This window comes from Rhincodon typus, chromosome 17 (assembly GCF_021869965.1).
Source record: "Rhincodon typus isolate 14 chromosome 17, sRhiTyp1.1, whole genome shotgun sequence".
NCBI classification, from domain to species: domain Eukaryota; kingdom Metazoa; phylum Chordata; class Chondrichthyes; order Orectolobiformes; family Rhincodontidae; genus Rhincodon; species Rhincodon typus.
In genome coordinates this window covers 37473331-37497149 of record NC_063348.1, presented here as the reverse complement: position 1 = coordinate 37497149, position 23819 = coordinate 37473331, and positions in this window count along the sequence as shown.

The following is a 23819-nucleotide window of genomic DNA, read 5'->3' as shown; positions in this document are numbered from 1 at the left end:
ACACTTCTTAACACCGACATTTTGGACAAAGACTTTAGTCACCTGTCCTAAGACTGCCTTTCATGACTCAATGCCAACCTTTGCTCTGGTAAAGCAAATTTGAAAATTTTACAATGTTAATGTCATTGTGTAAATTCAGTTGCGGTTATTGGCCATAGATCTGTCTTCACTTTCCCCGAAGTATGTTGAATCCTAAATGATTGATATAATTACAGACAAGGAATAAAAATTACACCTTCCATTGTCCCAGTGCTTCACTGCAATCTCATTTTGTGAATTTCTATGGACGGTTAATGATCAAGACATACATTTTAACTCTGGGCAGCATTGCAAAAGCTCTATTTATGCAGCTTGATATAGCATGTCTTGGTAAAATGAATGATGAAGGTGAGATTAGATAGTGAGTGGGGATCAAATATTGGAACCAGCCAGATTGACTACAGTTTTCTGGTTCTAAGTTTCCCAACATCCCTGAGCTAATGAATGTTAATTATGAAGTGTATGTGATTAGAAATCAGAGTATCCCTCACAAATTAATGTACGAAATAAGAACAGGTCACTCAGCCTCACAAATTTGCTTCACTATTCCATCAGATCAGTCCTGGTTACTTTACATTCCCCACAAACTCTGATAACATTTTATCCCCTTGCTTATCAACAATCAGGATCAGGATGAATTAAAAGTATTAAAAAAATTGTGGGCCAAGACACGCTGGCAAAAACATTCTCCATTCTTTCATTTCAGTCCTTTGGTTCATCCCCCATCCTTCCCTTTATCTGTCTTTTTTCTCTTCCTCCCATTTGCCCATCTCTCCCTTTTGCATGTCTTTCCTTTATCTCCCTTGTTCCTCTTCCTTCCTCTTCCTCCTACTCTCCATTCTTCCAACTCTCCCTTTCCTTTCTTCTATCTTTTCTCCTTCACCCTTCCTCTCGTCCATTCCCTCTCTCCCAACCTCTCCCTCTATCCTCTTTCTGCACTTCTTCCTTTCTTTCATTACCTTTCTTTCTATCTGTTCCTTTGCATTATCTCTTATTGTTTCTCCTCATTTCTTTAGCTCAATCTGTTTTGTGTGTATCTCTCTTTTTCTTACAGAATGCTTTATCATTACCATGGTGAATTTTCTACTGTGGTCTCAATGACTAACGCAAAATAATTCCAGTGACTGCATTGCCCAGGGCAGCTTTAGTTAAAAGACTGTAATGGTTGACACAAGGTACAAATATGTAACCGGCAAGACCCACTAACACAGTAAGCATTTTGTTACTATGTTGTTTCTGGTGATATCAAACAGGTGAAATGACAATTAAATCTATTTGATTTTGACTCTTTTTTAATAGTTTGATCAGTTTCATCTCCCTTCTTCTGTCCTTATCTCTTTGATTCTTGATCCGTTGAGTTTCGCTTGGCCATGGATCATGGAATTTTGCAACATAGAAGGAGGCCATTTGGCCCATCTTGTCTCTGTCAGGTCTTTGAAAGATCTGTTCAATTTATCCTGTTCACTTGCTCTCTGCCCACAGCCTTACATATGTTCCCTTCTCTACAAACTGCCTTTTTTAACTATGTATAAAGCATGGATATTTGTGATGTTCGGTCGGTAATATTACTTTCTTTGTATCTCTTTATTGCTTTTTTACGGCTAAATTTCTAATTTTGTCGTACTTGGAAGCTCTGTCAAATGTAACCTTATTTCAAAATTTAATACTTTTGGAGGGTTCTACGCTGGTTTTATTTTGCAGCGTGGGTGGTGTATCATTGTCAAGTGGGTCGCTTCCTCTCACCTGAAATAGCAGTCCTTCCGTGAGCAAGTGAGTACCAGAGAAATCTCATGATATTATTCTCACCAGTGAAAGAAAAACAACCCCCAATAGAATAGTGTGTTTAATTTACACTTCAACACTACAACTTCAGATGGTGGTTGGTTTGTCTGTCCTGTGAAATTTTGATCAGAGAATTGCAAGCCAGACTGACGTAAATGCTGAATAAATCTAAATGGCACTAGTGACCACACTTCAATTATCACCCACTCTCTTGCATGCTTTATTAACTGCTGTTGATTGCAAAGAAAAAGAGATCTAATTGAGCTGAGAGTGTTGACATGGCAGATCCTTGTGGGGGGCAGTTTGGTGGCTAACTGTTCAAATGAAGCTTTACAAAATCTTATATCTTCCATTTCTAACTTTGCTTCATACGCAACTGAAGACAAGAATGACATGGGAATGTAGGACATTCATCAAGCTTTGTCAAAGAGTTAAGTTCATTGAGGACAAGGTAGTTGAGAGATGGGGATGCCGAAGAAACTGCAGAACTTGGGACCCAGGCAATCACCGGAAGGCATGGTTGCTAAACAGCAGAAGAATGAAAATAAAGGCTATACAAAAACTGAAGGAGAGCTTAGAAGGTTGTGGCATTATAGAGATAGAGAGAGCCACCAAATAAAACAATAATTAACATTTTAAATTCAAGGCTTCGCTGTACCGGGAGCTAATGTAGCACAGGTAGCAATTTGGGTAATGAATGAATTGCAGTTGAGTTCCAGGTAAGCAGTCTGTTTGCATTGACATTTTTTTTGCATATCCACTTCTTTATGCTATCACATAATCTACATAAATACTTCTTTAAGAACATCTTAGTCTTATGTTGTACGTATGCTGATGCTTCTGTTGCATACATTCCTGCCCCTCCGACTCAAAGTTTTAGCTTCAGATGAGCTGGTCACTTCCACATTGTTTTTTGCTGCAGCTTGCTACATGCAAATTAGCCATTACGTTTTTTTTAAATCATCTGCAATTCATCAAGGAGGTGGTCATCCAATTATTTCCTTGAACAGAGCACACAGCCACACATATTCAGGGGAAGGTGGTGGCATAGCCAAAATGTCATCAGACCAATAATACATAAGATCAAGTTAATGCCCTGAGTGACAATTTTAATTCCTACTATGGCAGCGGGTGGAATTTAAATTCAGTTGATAAATCTTTTATCTAAGATTGGTGATGAAACTATGTTATTAAGAATATCATAGGTTGTTGTCAAAACCTGTCTGCTTCGCAAATGGTTTTTAGAGAAGGAAATCTAGCACCTCACATGGTTTTACCTGCATCAGGCTTTTTTTTCTGTTGTGTGGCTTTAATCCCACATCCATGAATTAACATAAAGACAGAATGATCAAAAAGAAGGCAAGGCAAGCGCTGTCTTTAGGTTAAGTCTTGCTCAGAACTCTGTTTATTGCATATTAATACTAAATATTCTTAGATAAGGTAATCTAAAATATGCCAGGCTCTAATCTTACTGTTAAATATTGAGAGACTATTCTCTACATACGTTTCTCTCTTCAAATCCTCTATCTAAATAATTTCACTCACACTGTAATATTTATGTCCAGCATTGCTGGGTAGAAATCCAAGAACTTCCTCCCGAATAGCATTGTGGGTCTACCTGTACCAAATGCAACAATTTAAGAAGGTAACTCATCACCGACTTGTCGAGGGCAGTTAGGGATGGACAATAAATACTGGCCTAGACAGCAAAGCCCCTGAAAGAATAAACAAAACACTGAAAATATCCCCTCTCTCCTGCTGTTGACCTTCGTTATTCAGGCCTGTAATGCCATTTGCTTGAAGGTAGATACCTCTCCCTTTTTCTTCATATGCTATTTGGTTCGTGTCTATTTGTAGCCATTTACACTGCAGACTTCCTTCTACGGATTCCCTCCTTTTTAAATGGATAGACTGCCTTTAAGAGGACTGGTCTGGTTGGAACATGTAATACGTGTCACACAGACATTTGGGGACACTGTTGAGCATTTATGCCAGGAAGGAGCACAGGTCACATTTGGTTGAATGCTAGACTCATGAAAATGAGAAAGTTACACGCTACCATTTCAATGCATTGTATGTGATTTTCTTGAACTGCAAATACCATGTCTGTAGATGAGAGTCATCAAGTCATGGTCATCAACACCAGTTGGGGTGGGTGGGGGGTATCAGTCAGCTCGGTTGGCTGGACAGCTGGTTTGTAATGCAGAGTGATGCCAACAGCATGGATGTAAATCCTGTACCAGCACAGGTTGTCATAAAAAAAAGCCCTCTTTCTCAACCTCCCCCCTCACCTGAAGTACAGTGGCCCTCAGGTTAAACCACCATAATTTCTCTCTCTCTCTCTCTCTTTCTCTTTCCCTAATGAGAAAGCAGCTCTACAGTCCAGCAGGGCTATGGTGACTTTACGTTCGCCAGATGTCTACAGCACAAAAGAAAGCCCTTTGGACAATCAACTCAACACCTGTCAAAACCAAGCACCTATTTTAATACCATTTCCAGCACTTGATCCATACTCTTGTATGCCGTGGCATTGCAAGTGCAGAGCCAAATGTTTCTTAAATGTTAATAATCTTTACTTCCATCACCCTTGCAGGCAGTGAGTTCCAGACTCTCAACACCCTCCGGGTGAAAACATTTTCCTCAAATCCCATCTCAACCTCCTGCCCCTTACCTTAGATCTGTGTGCCCCTCCCCCCAACCACCCATCCAATCATTGGTCTCTCTACCAAGATAAAGTCTACTCCTGTCCAACCTATCTATGCCTCACCCCCCAAAATTTAACATCTTAATCATGTCCCTCTCAGACTTCTTTGCTCCAAGGAAAACAACCCCAATTTATTCAATGTCTCTTCATATTCACAATGGCTCTTCAAAATGTCCAGCCTAGGCAACATCCTGATAAATCTCCTCTGCACCCTTTCCAGTGTAATCACACCTCTCCTACAACGTTGATTGCAGAACTGCACACAAGACTTTCACTGTGGCCCAACCAATTTTTAAAAACATTTCTAGCTTAATCTCCCTGCTCTTTAACTCTGTGCCTCAGCTAATAAAGACAAGTATCCGTCATGCCTTCCTCATCACTTTATCTACCTGTCCCACCATTTAAGGAACAGGAGTACATGCACACCAAAATCCCTCTGATCATCAGTGCAACCCAGGGTCCTACTGTTCATTGTGGACACCGCGCAACAATCGCCAGAGAGGGATAGTCCCTCCCAGCGAGGGAGCACTTCAGTGGTCAAGGACATTCAGCCTCAGATCTTCGGGTAAACGTCCTCCAAGGCGAGATTGGGATACACAACAACGCAGAGTCACCAAGCAGAGGCTGATAGCCAAGTTAAGTACCCATGAGGACAGCCTCAACCGGGATCTTGGGTTCATGTCTCACTACAAGTGACCATACCACATGATACACTCTCGCACACACATTCACACACACACATTCACATACACGCATACATACACACACATTCTCTGACGTAAACACACAACATGCACACTAACACTCTCTCTCTCTCAAGCATGCACAACACACACACGCTCTCTCTCTCTTACTCTTTCTCTCACACACACACTCTCTCTCTATCTCTCTCTCTCCCTCACACATATTTGCACATTTGCACACACACATATAAATCTATGGGGTGAATTTGTATTCGCAGATTTGTAATTGCAGGTACGTCCTATTTTGTTCAAAAAGCACACAATTTGTGGACAATATATGTGGTATTTTATAAATTTCTACTTTGGAAATAAAACCAGTCTGACTCCAGTTAATACACAGGCAGATTCTAAACGAGGCCTTACACCTAAAATACATTGTCTGACATGAGATGTCACCTCTGGTATACTGATAAAAGCTTTTGTTATCTGGTGGCGGGGGGGTGGGGCAGTGACTTGAAAGAAATTCTGGGATTTGCACATTAATCCTTTCTAACTGATTAAAGATTTAACAACCATCTTAGGTTTGTTCAATACATTTGCATCAGTTCTATGACCCTTTGATGTTTTGCTTATAAATTCTGAGTCTGATGCCACCTCTCTCAGTGACACCTGAAGAAGGAGCAAGACCCTGAAAGCTTGTGTCTTCAAATAAACCTGTTGGACTATAACCTGGCGTTGTGAGATTTTTTACCTTGTCCACCCCAGTCCAACACCGGCCCCTCCAAATCATATCCTGCCTAAGGGCATTACCTCACACTTGTCCATATTGAATTCCATTTGCTATTGAGCAATCCATCTGAACAGTCCATCTATATCCTGCTGTAACCCAAGGCTATCGTCCTTACTATTTACCACACCAATTCTCTTATCTGTTTGAACTTGCTGATCAATCCTCCTATATTCAAGTGTACATCATTCATATTTGCCTCAAACAGCAAGGGTCCCAAGTCTGATCCCCGTGGTACCTGTCACACGGCTTCCAGTCACACAAACACCTCTGCTTCCTGCTACTCAGCCAATTCTAGATCCAATTAACCATCTTTTCTTGGATCCCATAGGCTCTTACCTTCACAATAAGTCTCCCATGTGGGAACTTATTAAAACCCTTGCTAGATTCCAAGGGGACGAAATCAAATGCAATGTCCCCATCTACACACCTGGTCACCTGTTCAAAGAATTCAAACAATTTGGTCAGACATGACCACTCATTTAACAAGACCACACTGACTGTTCTTGATTAATCCCTGCCTCTCCAAGAGCAACTTCCCTCAGAATTGCTTCCAATAGTTTCCCCACGACTGAGGTCTAAATGAGTGGCCCGTGGCTTTTGGGCTTATCACTTCTATCTTTCCTGAATAATGATATCGTATTGGCTATCCTCCATACCTCTGGCCCCTCTCCTTTGGCTAGAGAGGAATTAAAAATGGTTGCCAGTGTCCCTGCTCTTTCCTCCCTTGCCTCATTGTGGTCAAGTGGCCACAGGCCCAAAATAGGACATTCTAAATCGACACGCAGATGGAGAAATCCAGCCTGATAGAAAATTGGCCAAAACAAATTAAACAGCTGTCAGCAGCTATCAGCTACAAAAAATAGTGGAAGCCAAGGCTGAAGAGGTCACAAAGGTTCAGGGGAAACCCAGTTACAACCAGCCTAAGGGCTGTGTTTTAGAAAAGCTTTGATCAAATGTCAAGGTTCTAAGAATTCCAGCCAGTGTCTGAGGCCATGCGCATTACACACCTTAGCAAAGCAACAGTGAAGGGAGTTGGCACAACCCCATTGGATGCTTCAAACCCAGCTCATGACCCCATTGGCCAAAGGCCACAGAGCATTCGGAAAGGTTAGCAGCGAGGAGAATTAGCACACACACCTTGATGTCATACCCTCAGAAAAGACTCAATCCAGCCCAGCATGGAGCCCTGACTCCTTGGAGAGAGAATGTCAGAAGTCACAAGACACCAGGTTATAGTCCAACAGGTTTATTTGAAATCATAAGCTTTTGGAGCGTGGCCCCTTCGTCAGATGAAGTGAAAGAGGATCACACAGAACTTACAGACAGAGAGATCAAGGGTAGAGAGATCAAATGATCATACAAATGGTGTGAGTGAACTGTTGAATAATAAGTCCCTGCAGGTGATCCAAAGTGTTAGATGGTGTGAGTAAAGTGTCAACATCTGAAATACAAGTGAACAGATGACCTCTAATATGATTAAATGTGGCAGAGATATAATTACAAAACATTAAAAAAAAAATGGTGGTGCTGGAGACAAACCAAATGACTAGAATAAGATGATGGGTATAAGAGTCACATGCTGAGGGTGTAATCAAAGTCACAAGTAATCCAAAACTGTAAAACTAACTAAGGTAAAGAGATTGTAACAATTTATCCAGGTGATGGTGACAAAACAGGACCAAATTTGCACCACCCATATGCCAACATTTTCATGCATAAGTTCGAGCAAGACTTCTTCACTGTGCAGGACCTCTGACCAACACTATACACCAGATACATCGATGACACTTTCTTCCTTTGGTCTCATACTGAGGAATCACTGAAAATACTACATAGAGATAGCAACAAGTTTCATCCCACCATCAGATTTACCATGGACTACTCTTCAGAATCAATCAGTCTCATTTTTGGACACACACATCTCCATCGATGATACTTTAGTACGTCACTCTATCACAAGCCCACAGATAACCTCATGATGCTTCTCTACCTTCCACCCCATACATATTAAAGAAGCTACCCACTATGGACAAGCCCTATGCATACACAGGATCTGTTCAGATGAGGAGGAATGCGATGGACACCTAAAGATTTTGAAGGATGCCCTCATAAGAACGGGATACGATGCTCAAATCATCGATCGCCAGTTCCAATGTGCCACAGCGAAAAACCACAACGATCTCCTCAGAAGACAGGCACAGGATATGACAGATAGAGTACCCTTCGTCATCCAGTACATCCCCAGAGCGGAGAAACTATGTCATGTCCTTCACAGTCTTCAACATGTCATTGATGACAATAAGCATCTTACCAAGATCATCCCTACGCCTCCACTTCTCACCTTCTAACAACCACTAAACCTTAAACAGACCATTGTTTGCAGCAAACTACTCAGCCTTCAGGACAACATCGACCATAACACCACACAACCCTACCATGGCAACATCTGCAAGGCATGTCAGATCATCCACATCGAAACTACCATCACACGTGGGGACACCACCCACCACGTACACGGCAGATACTCATGTGACTCAGTCAATATTTTTTATCTCATATGCTGCAGGCAAGGATGCGCCAAAGCATGGTATATTGCTGAGACCATGCAGATGCTACAACAACTGATGAATGGATACTGCGCAACAATCGCCAGACAGGAATGGTCCCTCCCAGTCGGGGAACACCTCAGTGAACAAGGACGTTCAGTCTCCGATCTTTGGGTAAGTGATCTTCAATGGGGCCTTTGAGATACACAGCAACGCAGAATCGCTGAGCAGAGACTGATAGCCAAGTTCCGTACCCATGAAGACAGTCTCTACTGTGACCTTGGGTTCATGTCATGCTGCATGTGACTCCACCACACTGTTCTGTATCTGTAAAATCTTCCTTTACTGTCCTGTTCTGTCACCATCACTTGGATAAATTGTTATGATCTCTTTAACTTAATTAGTTTGTACAGTTTTGGATTACTTATTACTTTGGTTAGACCCTTGGCATGCGACTCAAACCTATCATGTTATTCTAGGCATTTAGTTTGCCTCCAGAACCACTTTATTTTTAATTTTTTGTAATTATCCCTCTGCCTCATTTAATCAGATTGTGAGTTACCCCTTTGCTTGTTATTCAGATGTTAACACTTTACTCAAACCATTTAACACTTCAGCTCACCTGCAGGGGCTTATTATTTGACACTCCACTCACACCATTTGCATGATCTCTTGATCTCTCTGCCCTTGATCTCTTTGTCTATAAATTCTGTGTTCTGTGTGCTTCACTCTCACTTCACCCAATGAATGAGCAATGCTCCAAAAGCTTGTGATTTCAAATAAACCTGTTGGGCTATAACCTGGTCTCGTGTGACTTCTGACTTTGTCCACCCCAGTCCACTACTGGCACCTCCACATCATGGAGAGAGAGCGAGAGAGAGACCGAGAGAGAGCGAGAGAGCGTGAGAGAGAGAGCACAAGAGAACAAGAGAAATGATCTGTCCTAGCCTGCGCAACTCACCTTCACAGTAGAGGGTCAATCCCACATCAGAAAAGAATTGTAGCCATTATCCTTTCTCAGATGGATAGAACTAGATAAAGAGTATATCTTTTGGGAATTTTGAAATGTTGTCATGGTGTTTTAACAAGGAATATTTTGGTAATAAAATTGGTTGAATTCCATGTCCCTTTGTTCACCTCACTGACAAGGCGGCTTAGGTAAAATGTTTTTAATATTTAAACTGGTCAAGGTGTCCAAAACATGGACAACATCACTTAACAGCCTGGGATATATATCATCTAACCCTGTCGACTTATCAACTTTTAAACCTGCCAGATCGTTCAGAACCTTCTCTCTGCCTGTGCTAATTTCTTTATTTATACTACAGATTTGTAAAGCCACATCACCCCTCTCACTAGTGAACACCGACACAAAATATTCATTTAGGTCCCTAACAATGCCCTCTGGCTCTATGCACAAATTATCAGTGTGGTCCATAATGGGCCCTACTATTTCCCTAGTTATCCTTTTACCCTTTATGAACTTGGAAAAAACTTAACATTTTCATTTATTTTACCTGCCAATATCCTTTCATTCCCCCTTCTTGGTCTCCTAATTGCTTTTTAAGTTCTCTCTTGTATATCCTGTACTCCTCTAAGACTTCTCCAGTCTTGAGCCGCTGGTATCTGCCAAAAACCTTTCTTTTCCTTTTAGTACAACCCTTTATATCCCTTGATATCCGGTATTTACAGGATTTGTTGGTTCCGCCCTTTATCTTTATTGGAACATGTTGGCCCTGTACTCTCCCTGTTTCCATCTTAAATGCATCTCACTGCCCTGACACAGATTTTCCTAGCATATCTGCTCCCAATCCACTCTGACCAAATCATATCTGATCTTATTGAAATCAAATTTTCCCCAGTTTTCAAATTTGAGTTCAGGTATATCTTTGTCCTTTTCCAAGGCAATCTTGAAACTAATGTAGTTTTGATTGCTTTCTGCAAAATGCTCCTCCACTGACACAAGTTACCTGGTTTAATTACCTAAAATTAAGTCCAAGACTGCCCTTTCTCTCATTATTCCTTCTAGTTCTGGTCTAAAAGCTCTCGTGGACACATCTTACGAATTCAGCTTCCTCTAAACCTTTCATACTATCCTATTAATGTATTTTAAGTTGAAATCCCACTATCACTACGCTAGTACGTTTACATTTCTCTGAAATTTGCCTACATGTCTGCGTTCTATTTCACTTTAACTGTGTGGGAGTGACTGAATTTTTAGCCATCTTGATATCTGTCTCAGGTCTAATCAGCCTGACAGTAAATTCTGTACCTTCCTTTGTTTTCCACCTACTAAACCCTCTGCTACTAACCTAGCAATTTCCACCCATATCAACTCCTCTACAATCAACCTCATATGTTCTGTCCCATTTATTAATCTCTTTGAAACTAATATTATGAATTTTACTTGATGTATTCAATTGTTGAAATACACGTTTTGCATAAATATGATTTTAATACTATCTGACCTTTATCCTAGGGGTGGGGTGGTGGGATGAAGAAATGGAATTCAATATGTGCTGGAGAATTGCCAGAATCATTCCTGCTGGCAAGAAAACAAGGAATGTGTTCGTTTAAGCTGAAGTATTTCTATTGATCTAATCATAGGACTAGAAAGTCTCACAACGCAGTCTGCATTATTTAATATTGTCCATTAATGAGTGTTGCCACTGACAGCAGTTTTCTGATCCATTTATCTTTCCAACTTTATACAGAGCCAAATTAGTCCAGCATATCTTAAGTGTTTGCTTGTTCAGTTAGATTAATTCCAGATAATAATATTGAATGTTGCCCATGAATTAGATATTAGTTTAGTTCAATGGAACATGCTGATGACAATATCACAAATATGGATGCAATGGTCCAAATGTCTTCCATTATAACTCCAATCTGTTAAAACAGGCTGGCTGTCTCTGATGTCCTAAGGCCCTCAAGCAAGACCATCAAGAAAAGGTAAATATATGATTTATCTCTTTGTCGTTGGGTTTTTTAAAGATATATTGAAGATTCATTATGAAATCTTAAAGACGCAAGTTCAATCTTTGACCTAGTTTACCCTTTGACATTCATTCTTTTAGCCATCTGCTATGTCAATGCATTCTATGTCAACTGAGATTCTAGCAGATCAGTTCAAATGAGCTGCCTGGAAATTTGCACTACAGAATCCATCTCTTTTATTCATGAGAAATTGGTGGAGTATGGATTTGCTACTAGGATATTCATAACTGGATTCTGCAGTTCAAATGCCAAGTCTGTTTACCAGATTGAGTAGAATGTAAGACTGAAAATAAACACACTTAGAAGGACCTTGTCAATGGAACCTCACACTTCCCCCAAACATTCTTGTTACAAGAAAGAAAGACCTGCTTATGCAGTATTTTTTTGTAACGTCAGGGTGTTGCAAAGTGCTTCCTACACAATGCGGTACAGTCACTGATGTAAAGTAGTAAACTACACAGCTAGCCTCACAGAAACTGAATACTGTTTAAATAGTCTGATTTAGAGATGAGAGTGCTATCCACTGAGCCACAGCAGAAATCTGAGACACCTTGCAAGTGGAATCTCTCTTTGTTAATGTCTAGCTCATTTGCTATTAAGGGTGTTGATGCTGAGCATTTTTCATAATGAGTGTGCTCAGCCGTTCAATCCTAAATTGACTCAATCAATATTACTGGATCCTTGCACTTTGTGTTTGTAGAAGTCTATACCAGGCTTTTGACAAAATTTGAAGATCCTTTATTTATCCCATTACCAGTATTTCCCTGCTACTCATGCACACACATGATAAGCTTTAAATCTTGAAGGGCTTGATCATTTCTCTTTAGTAAATCTGTTTCCAATGGCTGCAGGGTCACTAACCAGAAAGAACTGAGATCAGAGGGATTGGCAGAAGAATCAACGGGAGGTAAATCTTTTTTTACGTGACTATCTGGAATTCACATTCTAGGAGTATTGTAGGTAAAAATTTAACAATAACTTTCAAAAGGGAATTGGATAAAAATTTAGGAATTTGGGAAAAAATGGATGGAACAAACTGGATTATTCTTCCAAAGAATGAGTGCAGACCCAATGGCCAGAATACCCCCTGTGCTGTATGGTCTAACTTTCTAATTATTGCAAAAATAAGACCTAGTGGTCAATAAGCATATTATCAGGAAAGCGAAGGATGAAGGCCTATTTATATTTAAGACTATAATACTTTCGTGCTACTGATTTTTGTGAGCACTTTGATGTTTTTGCATTTAACATAACACTACAATTGTCTCTGTGTACTTAAAATCATTAGTGCAGAGATATAACGTAAGCTGTGAGCCATAATTTATTGTAGCAAGACAATGGTGAGCACCACCATGAGTTAGACCTGTCTTTACCCAATTAATTTTGATGAAATTATTGCATAATACGTTGCTGCAGGGGCAAGCTGATAACAGCAAATTGAGGAAGAAAACCAAAATTCAGACCTAAGTGAACACGGGCAGTCAACTGTGCAACTCTTTAACCATTCATAGCGAAAGAATGAGATATAACCAATCCAAGTACAGAGAAGGAAAAATAAATTAGACTGGGTGAATTCAAATTCAAATCTGGAACAGAAACAGAGATAAAGACTTTGAGAAAAAATAAGGATCCAAATGAAAAGTAATTTTAAATTGTGTTAATTGTACGTCTTACATTTTAAAAAATTCTAACAAGTAAAAACAGAAATAACACTGCATGCTCATCATAGTCAATTTTCACTGTCAATAATATTTTTTCAGTAATTAACACTAAATTAGATAATTAAAGGGCACTTGAATTTGAAATAAGGGCTCAGGGGTGAGGGGGTGAGGTAGTGGCACGATGGTAATGTCACTAGACCAACGATCCAGAGGCTTGTGTTCTCGGAACTTGTGTTTAAATCCCACAATAGCAATTGGTGGAACTTAAATTCAATTAATACATCAGGGATTGAAAGCTAGGCTCAGTAATACTGACCATGAAGTTGTCATAAGAAGCATTTAATTCACAACTACCCTTCAGGGAAAGAAATATGCCATCCTACTCTGGTCTGGCCTACATGTGACTCCATGCCCAATGGCACTGTGGTTTAACTGCTCTTTGAGGTGGCCTAGCAAACTACTCATTTCAAGAGCAATAAGAAATAGGTAACAAATGCTGGCCTTGACACTGCCATCCACATCCCATGTACAAAGAATAAACAAAGACATATGGAGTGGCTGAACTTGCATGGTGACTTTAGGTTCCTCAGATTAAGATCACGTTTGCCACTTCCCTGAAATTATCTACAATGCTTAAGTAATGCTAAACCCCATGAGCCTCACTATTACTTTGGCAAATTATGACTCTCTGTGAGAGTAAACTGCTTAGTCTGTTAAAGAACTGACTGAAATATATTATTTTATACCTTTTGTTAAGCTGTAATCTAAATTTGCCCCCAGTCTAGCAACATATGGATGAATTTAACTAATTTGTTGTTTAGCATCAGTTTCATTGAGTTTCACAGTGTTTCTCTCTGCAAGGTCTCTCACTGTATCTTATCAAACACACCTTGCTCCTATTGGGCCCTCTCACCTGATCTTAGAACATACAACTGTACAGCACAGGGGTGAGCCCTTCAGCCCACAATGTTGTACCCAACATGATGCCAAATGAAAATAATCCCTTCTGCCTTCTATTGGTCCATATCCCTTACCACTTGATACTTCAGAAACAACTCACTAATCACTGGATATCTGTCAAAAGATGCTTGCATGATCTTTAAAAGAGCACCGTGTACCCAGACAATCTTCGCTGGCAATAGAATGACCCAGCAGCCACAAAGCCAGGCTGTTGATGCACGTAGCTGACATGACTGACATTCGCTTGCACGTACAATAGCGTTTTCTCACCCTAGTTACTGTTTAACCACCAGGACGCAGTTTACTCGTCCTTAGCTACAACTCTTCTGACTATCCTCTGTGATCTCATTGCCCAACATAAACATAAATTTTGTCACTGTCCAGGAGGGGAGCATCACATACTGGGAAGAAATCAGACAAATACCAACATGTGCTTTTATTTAGCCCAGAAAAGAGCTCAAACAAAATGAGTTCAGATTGCAGTTTGTCCCACTATGCAAACCAAATGCTGACATGATGACCAATGACTATTTTACATTCTATGACAGTCTTCTGCACCCAAATCCCATCTGCCACAACTGGATGATTATTAGGTATTGGTTGCTATGCAGCATCCGTTGCTGCTTGTTATGGACCAGGCCAAACTCCTTCAAAATATCTTAAGAAGTTAGCCTGGACCCTAATTATTTCTTATTTTAAAGGTAGATGTGAAGTAGGTGTTCCAGGTGTGACACAACTGGTCAAATCACTTAGCTTTAAGCAAAAGAAAATTTATTTAAACACTACAGTTGAAACACAACACCAAAGAAAGCAGAATTTAGAATAACTTACCTATTGGGAAACCTAACTGACCCGATAGAGCAACTTAACTAATTAACTGTTCCAATATAGTCACATCCCATAAACACACCCCTTGACAAAAAGGTAAATTCAAACATATATTCTTATAGGCAGGAGGGAGCCATATCCAGAGAGAGATTTCAGCGAAAGTCAGAGGAATCCTTTACTGAAGTTTGCAACACTTCCAGTACTCAAAACATTTTGTGACTTCTACAGCTAAAAAAAAGTAGAAAAAACCTGAACTGGGGGAACTGGCCACTCCCCTTCCATTGTTAAACTGTCACTCCCTAGAATCTTCTACACCTCTGCCATTACAACCTCTCTTCAAAAAAAACCAAGGACAAAATAACCTTTTTAATGTGGCAGCATTGTCACACACCGAGCTCTGTCCTGCTTAAGAGGAGCTTCCTCTTCCCCAGTCCCTGTTCTCCTCCTCCTCCTTCTTGTAATATGGGTCCTCATCACCCTGCATCACCTTATTAGCTTGTTCCAAACGCGCAGAGTACATTACGTCAGAATGATTCACCATACTGTATTCGGACATTACAGGGGTCCTCCCAACTCTGTTCCAAGCAGTGGAATTGTTTCCCCAGCAGTCCTGTAGTCTGCACCTACCCTGTATGAAGCATGAATAGCACTGTATTTGTATTCTGCATTAGTCAGGAGTTTGCACAATGTCTTATCAGCCATGGTCACAGTGGGTAGCCTTTGTCCCCTAGTAATCAATGTTGTAAGGCTGCTGGACCATCAGACATATTAGGAACAATAGAGTGTTCCAGGATGAGGCACAGTAGTTGCGAGAGTAACCTTCAGGCCGTGGTAATAGAGATCACAAATCACCTAAACATCAAGTAAATGGAACTTTTCCTGTTGATGAATTCCACAGTGTTAGCCCTCTCAGCATTGCAGTGTCCAGTTGCACCTGAAAGAAGCAAGTTGTGTTCCTCAGTCCTACCGCCCAATCTACATCATTGATCTCATCATGGGGGAAGAAAAATGAAGCAGTGTAGTCTTGTGCAGTTAATATCAGTCACTGTCCTGATGCATTGCGTGTGCACGGCTGAGAAATTCCACACAGGTTACTGTCGCTTCCTGGAAGAAGCCAGATACATAGACTTTCAAAATGGGTGTCACAATCACAGCCTTTGGGAGAGGAAAACCTCCCACACCTCCAGCCCTCAGGTTCTGTTCTAGCATCTGACATAATTGCATTGCACTGTCCTGGGATGTATGGGGCCTGGGTCAACAATGCACCTTGCTCATTCTGAAGAAATGGAGTTGGGATCGAAAATATCTGGTCCTCCCAAAAGTCCTGAAGAGCCCTTCAAATGTAACCTCTGTCTGATCAGGGTGCTCCTCTGTTTCTGCAGTGGCAAGCAGCTGCTCCTGGTCTTCCTGACAGCCCTGGACCTCCTGTTTCCACCTGAACCTTCTTAGGAAGGCAGCCACAGCAACAAACACCCCAACAACGGCTGGGTACATCAGTTTCACTGGAAATGACCTCGGTGGGAGCATAAGGAGCAAAACAGGTTGTTAGCTCTGAGAATAGTCAGTGGTGGTTTACCCTTAAGATAAGGACTGCATGCACTCCTCCATGCAGTGAGACATACAGAGCCCCAGTAATGTGGGCCACACCTGCATCATTCCTTCAGCTTCAGCCTCCGTGTATGCAGCAACTTGATGAAGGTATTGTGTAACCAACACATTACAACAAAGGAGTGTCTACTGTGTTCTGATCCTATTCCATCCTAGACCCACAAGGTCCTGAAATTACTGTATTCTATAGAGTCCATCGTAATACATGACACATAATGATGCAATCATCTCCACCTCCCATACAGCACCCTTGCAAGTATCACAGGTTACAGGTTACACATCACTTTTGGCCAACATTCACTTCCTTTCACATCATTGCTGCTAACTCCCACAACACTAAGATGCCAATGTTCAATTTGTAAGCACCAATGATATGGTGCAAATTACCTTTTACCAGCATTAGAACCCTAAGCACATTCACTCTGCAAACATTGTAAATGGATGTTGCAATGATTGCAAATTAAACCTAGCTGCAGTTTGCAAGTGCATGCCTGGATGTATTTGTTTCTTTAATGTTGTGGTGTCTAGCAGACATGAAACTTGGGCTTTTACTCATCAAAGTGACACTGACTCCACCCAGCCTGGCCATTATCCCAGACATTTTCTCATTGCAATTAGTGTCTAGTTTAAAGCAAGTGATGGCAGGGAATACAGCTCACAATGGACTTTGTCAGCAATGGGCTACTCCTGGTCACCAACCACACCCACCCCAGAGCCTCCAGGTCCTATTTTATCTTGGCTACTTGAACAGCCTGATTTCACCCATCACCACTTCGCTGGGATCCCATCACATTGTACTTTGTCTGGAACTGGTCTTCTTGTGCCCTGACCCTGACATTACACCTCATTGATTATCAGAATGCTCTTGTACACTCCTCTGTGGAGGCCATAGTGATGGACACTATCAATAACCCCATCCCTTAAACTGTTTTATTCCAAGGAATACAAGCCTAGTTTATACAATCTGTCCTCATAATTTAACCCTTGGAAACCTAGTAACATTCTGGTGAATCTGTGCCGCTGTCTTTCCAAGGCCAATGTATTATTCCTATGATGTGGTCCCACACCGGTCTACTGTACTCTAAATGTGGTCTAACAAGGGCTTGTAGCTATTCAAAGAATGAGGGAAACAAAAATAGAAATTTCTGGAAAAACTCAGCAGATCTGTCAGTATCTGTGGAGAGAAAGTAGAGTTAATGTTTAAAGTCTGACGACCAATCTTCAGATCTACTAGTAGCTAGGAAAAGGTGGTACTTACGCTCATTATAGGTCCTGGGGGGAAGGAGTGAGCAGAAAAAGTGGAGAAGGAGCCCAGAGAGAGACAAAGAACACTAAATAGACAAAGAGATGGTTGATAGTAAGCCAGGGAAGAAGGAAAGCTGATAATGGAGACCCTGCAGCCTTCAGGACTCAATATCGAATTCAATCCTTTTAGAGCGTGAACAGTTGCATCCATGTTTTTTTATCCATCCCCCCACCCCAGGCCCTAATAAGACATGCACTGCTTTCAGCACAGTCAACTCATTTTACCTACACATAGTCCCCAATCCAATCCAAAAGGTCTCTCCAAGCTTTGAGTGTTTGCTATAGGCCAAAAGATAATAATCTCTGATGAATCCAAATGCATAATTGATTACTCTGTTCACTTGTAAAATTTACTAATCAAAGAAAAAAAACACCACTATTCTCCAGGAAGCCTCTCTCTCATACTGTGTGTCATTGTGGCTATAGAAATATTTGCAGGGTAATTATTAAACCCCGTTATGATTTCTTCTGTTTTGGTTTGTTAGGGATTTTTTTTCGCATTCACTACTTTCTTTCTCACATACTTATGAAACCTTCAAAGAAATTCAGCCTTTTGATCAAGAAAATTGTCTTGTATAGATTTCATGTACTCATCTTCCACACTGTTACTGAGAGTTTGGTTTCCTCAGTTGTACGTAAAAATCATAGTTCTGTATTGCACTTGTTTGCCATGTAATTTCCTGATTCATACCTTGCCCGACACTACAACTGTTGTTTTGAGTCTGAAAATCCATTCTACTTGTTTTTCTTGTGCCTTGTTTTTTTTAGCTTCTCCCTAACCTTATACCTTAATTTCTGAAGCTAGGATCCTTTCTGTATGCTCTCTTGATCCCTTCCTTTATAATCAAGGCTACATACATCCTGGTCCACTTTGTTTATCTTCAATCACATCTCTGTAATGGCTAATGAATCAGCCTATTACCTTCTATCTGTGCTAATATTTCATCCATTTTGCTGTGAATGTTTCATACATTCAAGTATGGTTCCTTTAATATTGATACTTTTTCTACTTATCCCTGATGTTACCTTAGTCAGTAATGTCCTACTTTGATCATCATGAAGTGGACTGATCAACCACTTCAGAATGATGAAACTGAAATGGGAATAAGTCATCAAAAGCCCTGAGTGACTAATTAAGAAGAATACCTCCCAAACAACTGCATTGAACTCCAGCAACTAAATGGTGGACTGAGAGTAGCGGGAATCTTACAGCTGCTCCTGAGATTTCAGGCTTATTCCTAGATTTAAATGCGAGGTATTGCATTTTGGTAAAACAAGTTAAGACAGGACTTATAGAATTAAAAGTAGGGCCTTGGGTGGTGTTGTAGAACAGAGAGACCTAAGGTTTCGGGTACATAATTCTTTGAAGTTTGCATCACGTAGGGTGGGAGTTAAGAAGCATTTAGCACGCTTGCCTTCACTGCTCAAACCTTTGAATATATGAGCTTGCTTGTTATGTTGAGGTTGTACAGGATGCTGGTGAGGCCTCTTCTGGAGTACTGTGTCCAGTTCTGGTCACCCTGTTATGGGAAGGATATTATTAAGCTGGAAAGGGTTCGGAAGAGATTTACCAGGATGTTGCTGGAAATGGAGGGTTTGAATTATAGGGAGAGGCTGGATAGGCTGGGACTGTTTTCACTGGAGTATAGGAGGTTGAGGGGTGACCTTATCGAGGTTTATAAAGTCATGAGGATTATGGATAAGGTGAATGGCAAGTATCTTTTCCCTAGGGTGATGGATTTCAAGACTAGAGGGCATAGTTTTCTGGTGTGAGGAGAAAGATTTAAAAAAGACATGTGGGATAACATAGTGTGGAGCTGGAGGAACACAGCAGGCCAGGCAGCAGCAGAGGAGCAGGAAAGCTGATGTTTCAGGTCGGGACCCTTCTTCAGAATTTTTTTTCTACATAGAGTGGTTCATGTGTGGAATGAACTTCCAGAGGAAGTGGTGGATGCATGTACCATTACTACTTTTAAAAGACATTTAGATAAGTAGGTGAATAAGAAACGTTTGGAGGGATTTGGGCCAAGCGCAGGCAGGTGGGACTAGTTTAGTTTGAGATTATGGTTGGCATGGACTGTTTAGACCAAAGGGTCTGTTTCCGTGCTGTCTGACTCTAGACGGTAGAGCTGCATCTCCCCAGCTCCAACTTCACTTTCTTTTCAAGCCACAAAGAGACAGCCTCAAGTTTAGTATTGGACAGGCAACTTCAAAACATCCAGCCGCAGCTTTCCATACCTCAGAATGCACTGTCTCTTTACAGCAGAGAAGATGAAGGAGATATTGAAAAGAAGACCCCAAATTGCCAAGAATATGGATAAAATAAATAAGGAGTAACTGTTCAACTGGAAGATGGGTCAGAAACCAAAAGACATGGCTTTAAGAAAATTGAAAAAAGAATCAGTGCAGAGATTAAGAGAATGTATTTCACACAGTGAGATGATCTAGAATGTGCTGCATGAAAGGGTGCTGGAAGGAGATTCAATAATAACTTTCAAAATGGATTGAATATATAATTGAAAAAGGAAAGATTCCAGAGCTTTGGGAAAGTGGCTTATATGAATAGCTCTTTGACAGAGCTAGCAAAGGTATGATGAACTGAATGGCTTCCTGTGCTGGATGACACTATGACTTATTTTTAAGCTTAATCTTATTAAATTTCATTGCACTTTTATCATTATAATAATGAGTTTTACAATTACATAATGAGCAACTTTCTTTCCCATTAAATGAATGGGAAAGCACTTACAATGGTGACTCTTATTACAAATGCTCATTAGTTTCAGATTATGCTTATTGCACTATCTGCCTGGAGGTTTTAAACATTTCCCCCTGGCTACGAGCAATCTTTCTTTATGAACCCCTGGTAAACTCATTACCTTTTTACTTTTTAATGAAACCAGGGAGGTTGTTCACTTTTCTGAGCAATCAGTTTTGGAAATGTAATAAAATAGCTTAATTTGAAGGGTGGAGATTGAAATATGTGAATTGCAATATCACGGAGGAAATGCAGAGGGTTATTCCAGAGTACTCACTTGACTCGTATATTACTGTAAATTGTACATTGTTTTCCTTTCTAAAAGCTGTGAATTGCAATTTCCGTGCTTTCTCTTTGCTAATAGTCTTTATCTTAATTGATTCTCAGGATGCGGGCATCACTGGCAGTGCTGGTATTTATTGCCTGATCCTTTCATGCCCTTAAGAATGTTTTGGGATGGGCTGTTACAGCAGTACAATCACAGAATGGTTACAGCGAAGAGGAAGCCATTTGTTCTATTCCTTTCACACCAGCTCTCTGCAAGAAAAGTTCACCTAATTCCACTCCCCCACCATTTCCCCGTGGCCCTAAAAATTCTTTAGGTGCTTGTCCCAGTCCCCTGCAAAAGCCATGATTGACCCTGCCTCCACCAGTTTCTCCCTATTTACTTTGCCTAGACCCCTCATGATACTCCTAACCTCTGCTTCTCCAAAGACAAATAACTCAGCTTCTCCAATTTAACCGAAGTTCCTGAAATCATTCTCATACATGGTTTCCTCTGCCCACACTGAAAGCCATCACATCCCTACAAAACAAAGGTCCCGAACCAAAACGTCAGCTTTCCTGCTCCTCTGATGCTGCCTGGCCTTCTGTGTTCCTTCAGCTCCACACTGTGTTATCTCTTCCTAAAACTGTGCTGCCTTGATCTGGTCATTATCACTCAAACCATCTGGTCTTCAGATTGTTGGAGTCTGGATACGTGATGGATGATGTATGTCTGGATCCCAAGGAAGTCTTGATGCTAAATGTACACAGATATTATTTGGAGGTGCTCGTGTCGGACTGGGATGGTCAAGGTCAGAAGTCACACTGGGTACAGTCCAACAGGTTTATTTGAAATCACAAGCTTTTGGAGCACTGCTTCTTCGTGAGATGAAGTCATGTCAATATGCGCAATATCTTGGAGATTCACCTTGAGCCAGCAGTTTGTGGTGTCGATGGTAACCATGATGTGGAGGTGCCAGCGTTGGACTGGGATGGACAAGTTCAGAAGTCACACGACACTAGGTATTTTCCAATAGGTTTATTTGAAATCACAATCTTTTAGAGCGCTGCTCCTTCATTGGAATTACAACATTTAACTTGAAAACATTACACAGTTTAATACATAGCCTAACAGCTCTTTAACCATTGTGTAACTACACACCCAACCACCACTCCACCAGACCCAAATCAGCCCTCACCTGAATTTCCTCCCAATCCCACTAACATCCAACAAAAGCTGACTACTATCTCTGGCCACTTAACTATCACAACTGCCTGACAATCCCCTATCTCTCTGCCCATTCAAACATCCCTGACCAGACTCATCTGTCTATTACCCACCCTCACTCACCCACTCACTTACCTTGCTAGTTCACCTATATCACCATTCACTCTGTTATCCATTCACCTACCCACACTAATTCATTAAAAAACATTCAAAGCTTACCCGAAAGCAATAGCTACTGTTGTGAAAAGGGGGATATTCTCTCTTTCCCCCAACTTTCCTACATTGGCTGATATTATCTTGGAAGCCCTGTGCTGGCCTAGTTCTCCTTCAGCCAGGATCAGAAGATCTTGGAAGAAATGCATCAGAAAAACTTTGCAAATAGCAACAAGACACCCAGCACTGCCACGAACCAGAAGATTTAGGTCCACAATTAATGTTTTCTAAAGATTCTGCATTACTTCCTTACATTTCCTCTTTGTCTCAATTTATAAAGCGCCAAAATTCTGTGCTCATTTTTAATCAGAATATTTTTCAGAATCTGCCCTACCACCTTCAGTCTCTATATACATCCCTAGATATCACTGTTCCTGTGCCCTCTTTAGAATTGTGCCTGTTATTTTTGTCTCACCTGTCCTCATTCTTTTGACCAAAATACATTATTTCTCCTTTCATTGGATTAAATCTCACTTGATACTGTATATATCTTTGCTGCCTTTTGGATGAAAGGTTAAACTAAACCCAGATTTGTGCTCTTAGCAGGATGTAGTAATCCGATGACTATTTCAGAAAAGAGCAAGGCTCCTCCCAGTGCCCTGGCTAATACTTATTCATCAAGCAAAATCACAATAAATAATTTATCTGTTCATTATCCCACTGTGTTTGTAGGATCTTGTTGTAAATAAAGTAGGTATTGTTCTGTTGTTAAAGAAAATCTGCAGCCTTATGTGAAAATGTTTCAGTGACATTCCAACATATTAACTAATTAAGAAAAATATATGATCTATCAAGCCAGGATTCATTCTGGGATCTGACTGGTTGAATTGTACAATCAATTGGATTCATAACAAAGCAAATGCACTTCCTACATTCGCAGTGATGACAAGTGGAAAAATACCATGGGATATTCTGAGTTGTGAAAAGCTCTATACAATCAGTCTTGCTTTAAACTTGGTGCTCGCTAATTCCAAACAGCATGCGTGTAGTGTTTTGTACAAGCTCAAACTTCCCCTTACAACCTCACTGCACTATTTATGCTAGAGGCCAAATTGCAGCACCACAATAAAGCTAACTGATGGTTCTGTTGCTCAGAGAGGAGAGAGAATTCTGAATGCAGAGGTTTAGGACTTGACAGTAACCTCTCCTTATTCAAATAAAATAAACAGTACTGTAAAAACATTTTACATCGAGCTAACATCTACAGGAAATGTGTCATCATCACCAATATTTAAGAAGACATGGTAATCTATTTAGGCAAACAGATCCATGAAAACAGCAGCCCGAGGGATGTCAAAAGAATTCACTTTAGCAGCGATTGGCAATATTACACATATTTGATTTTTGGAAGGCAAACCGAGGCTCTTAAGATTATGCTTAGGTCATCTTCAAACCCACATCAGTCTGTAAGCATCATTGACCATCCTGAGCTCATAGAGGATAGTAAAAGGAC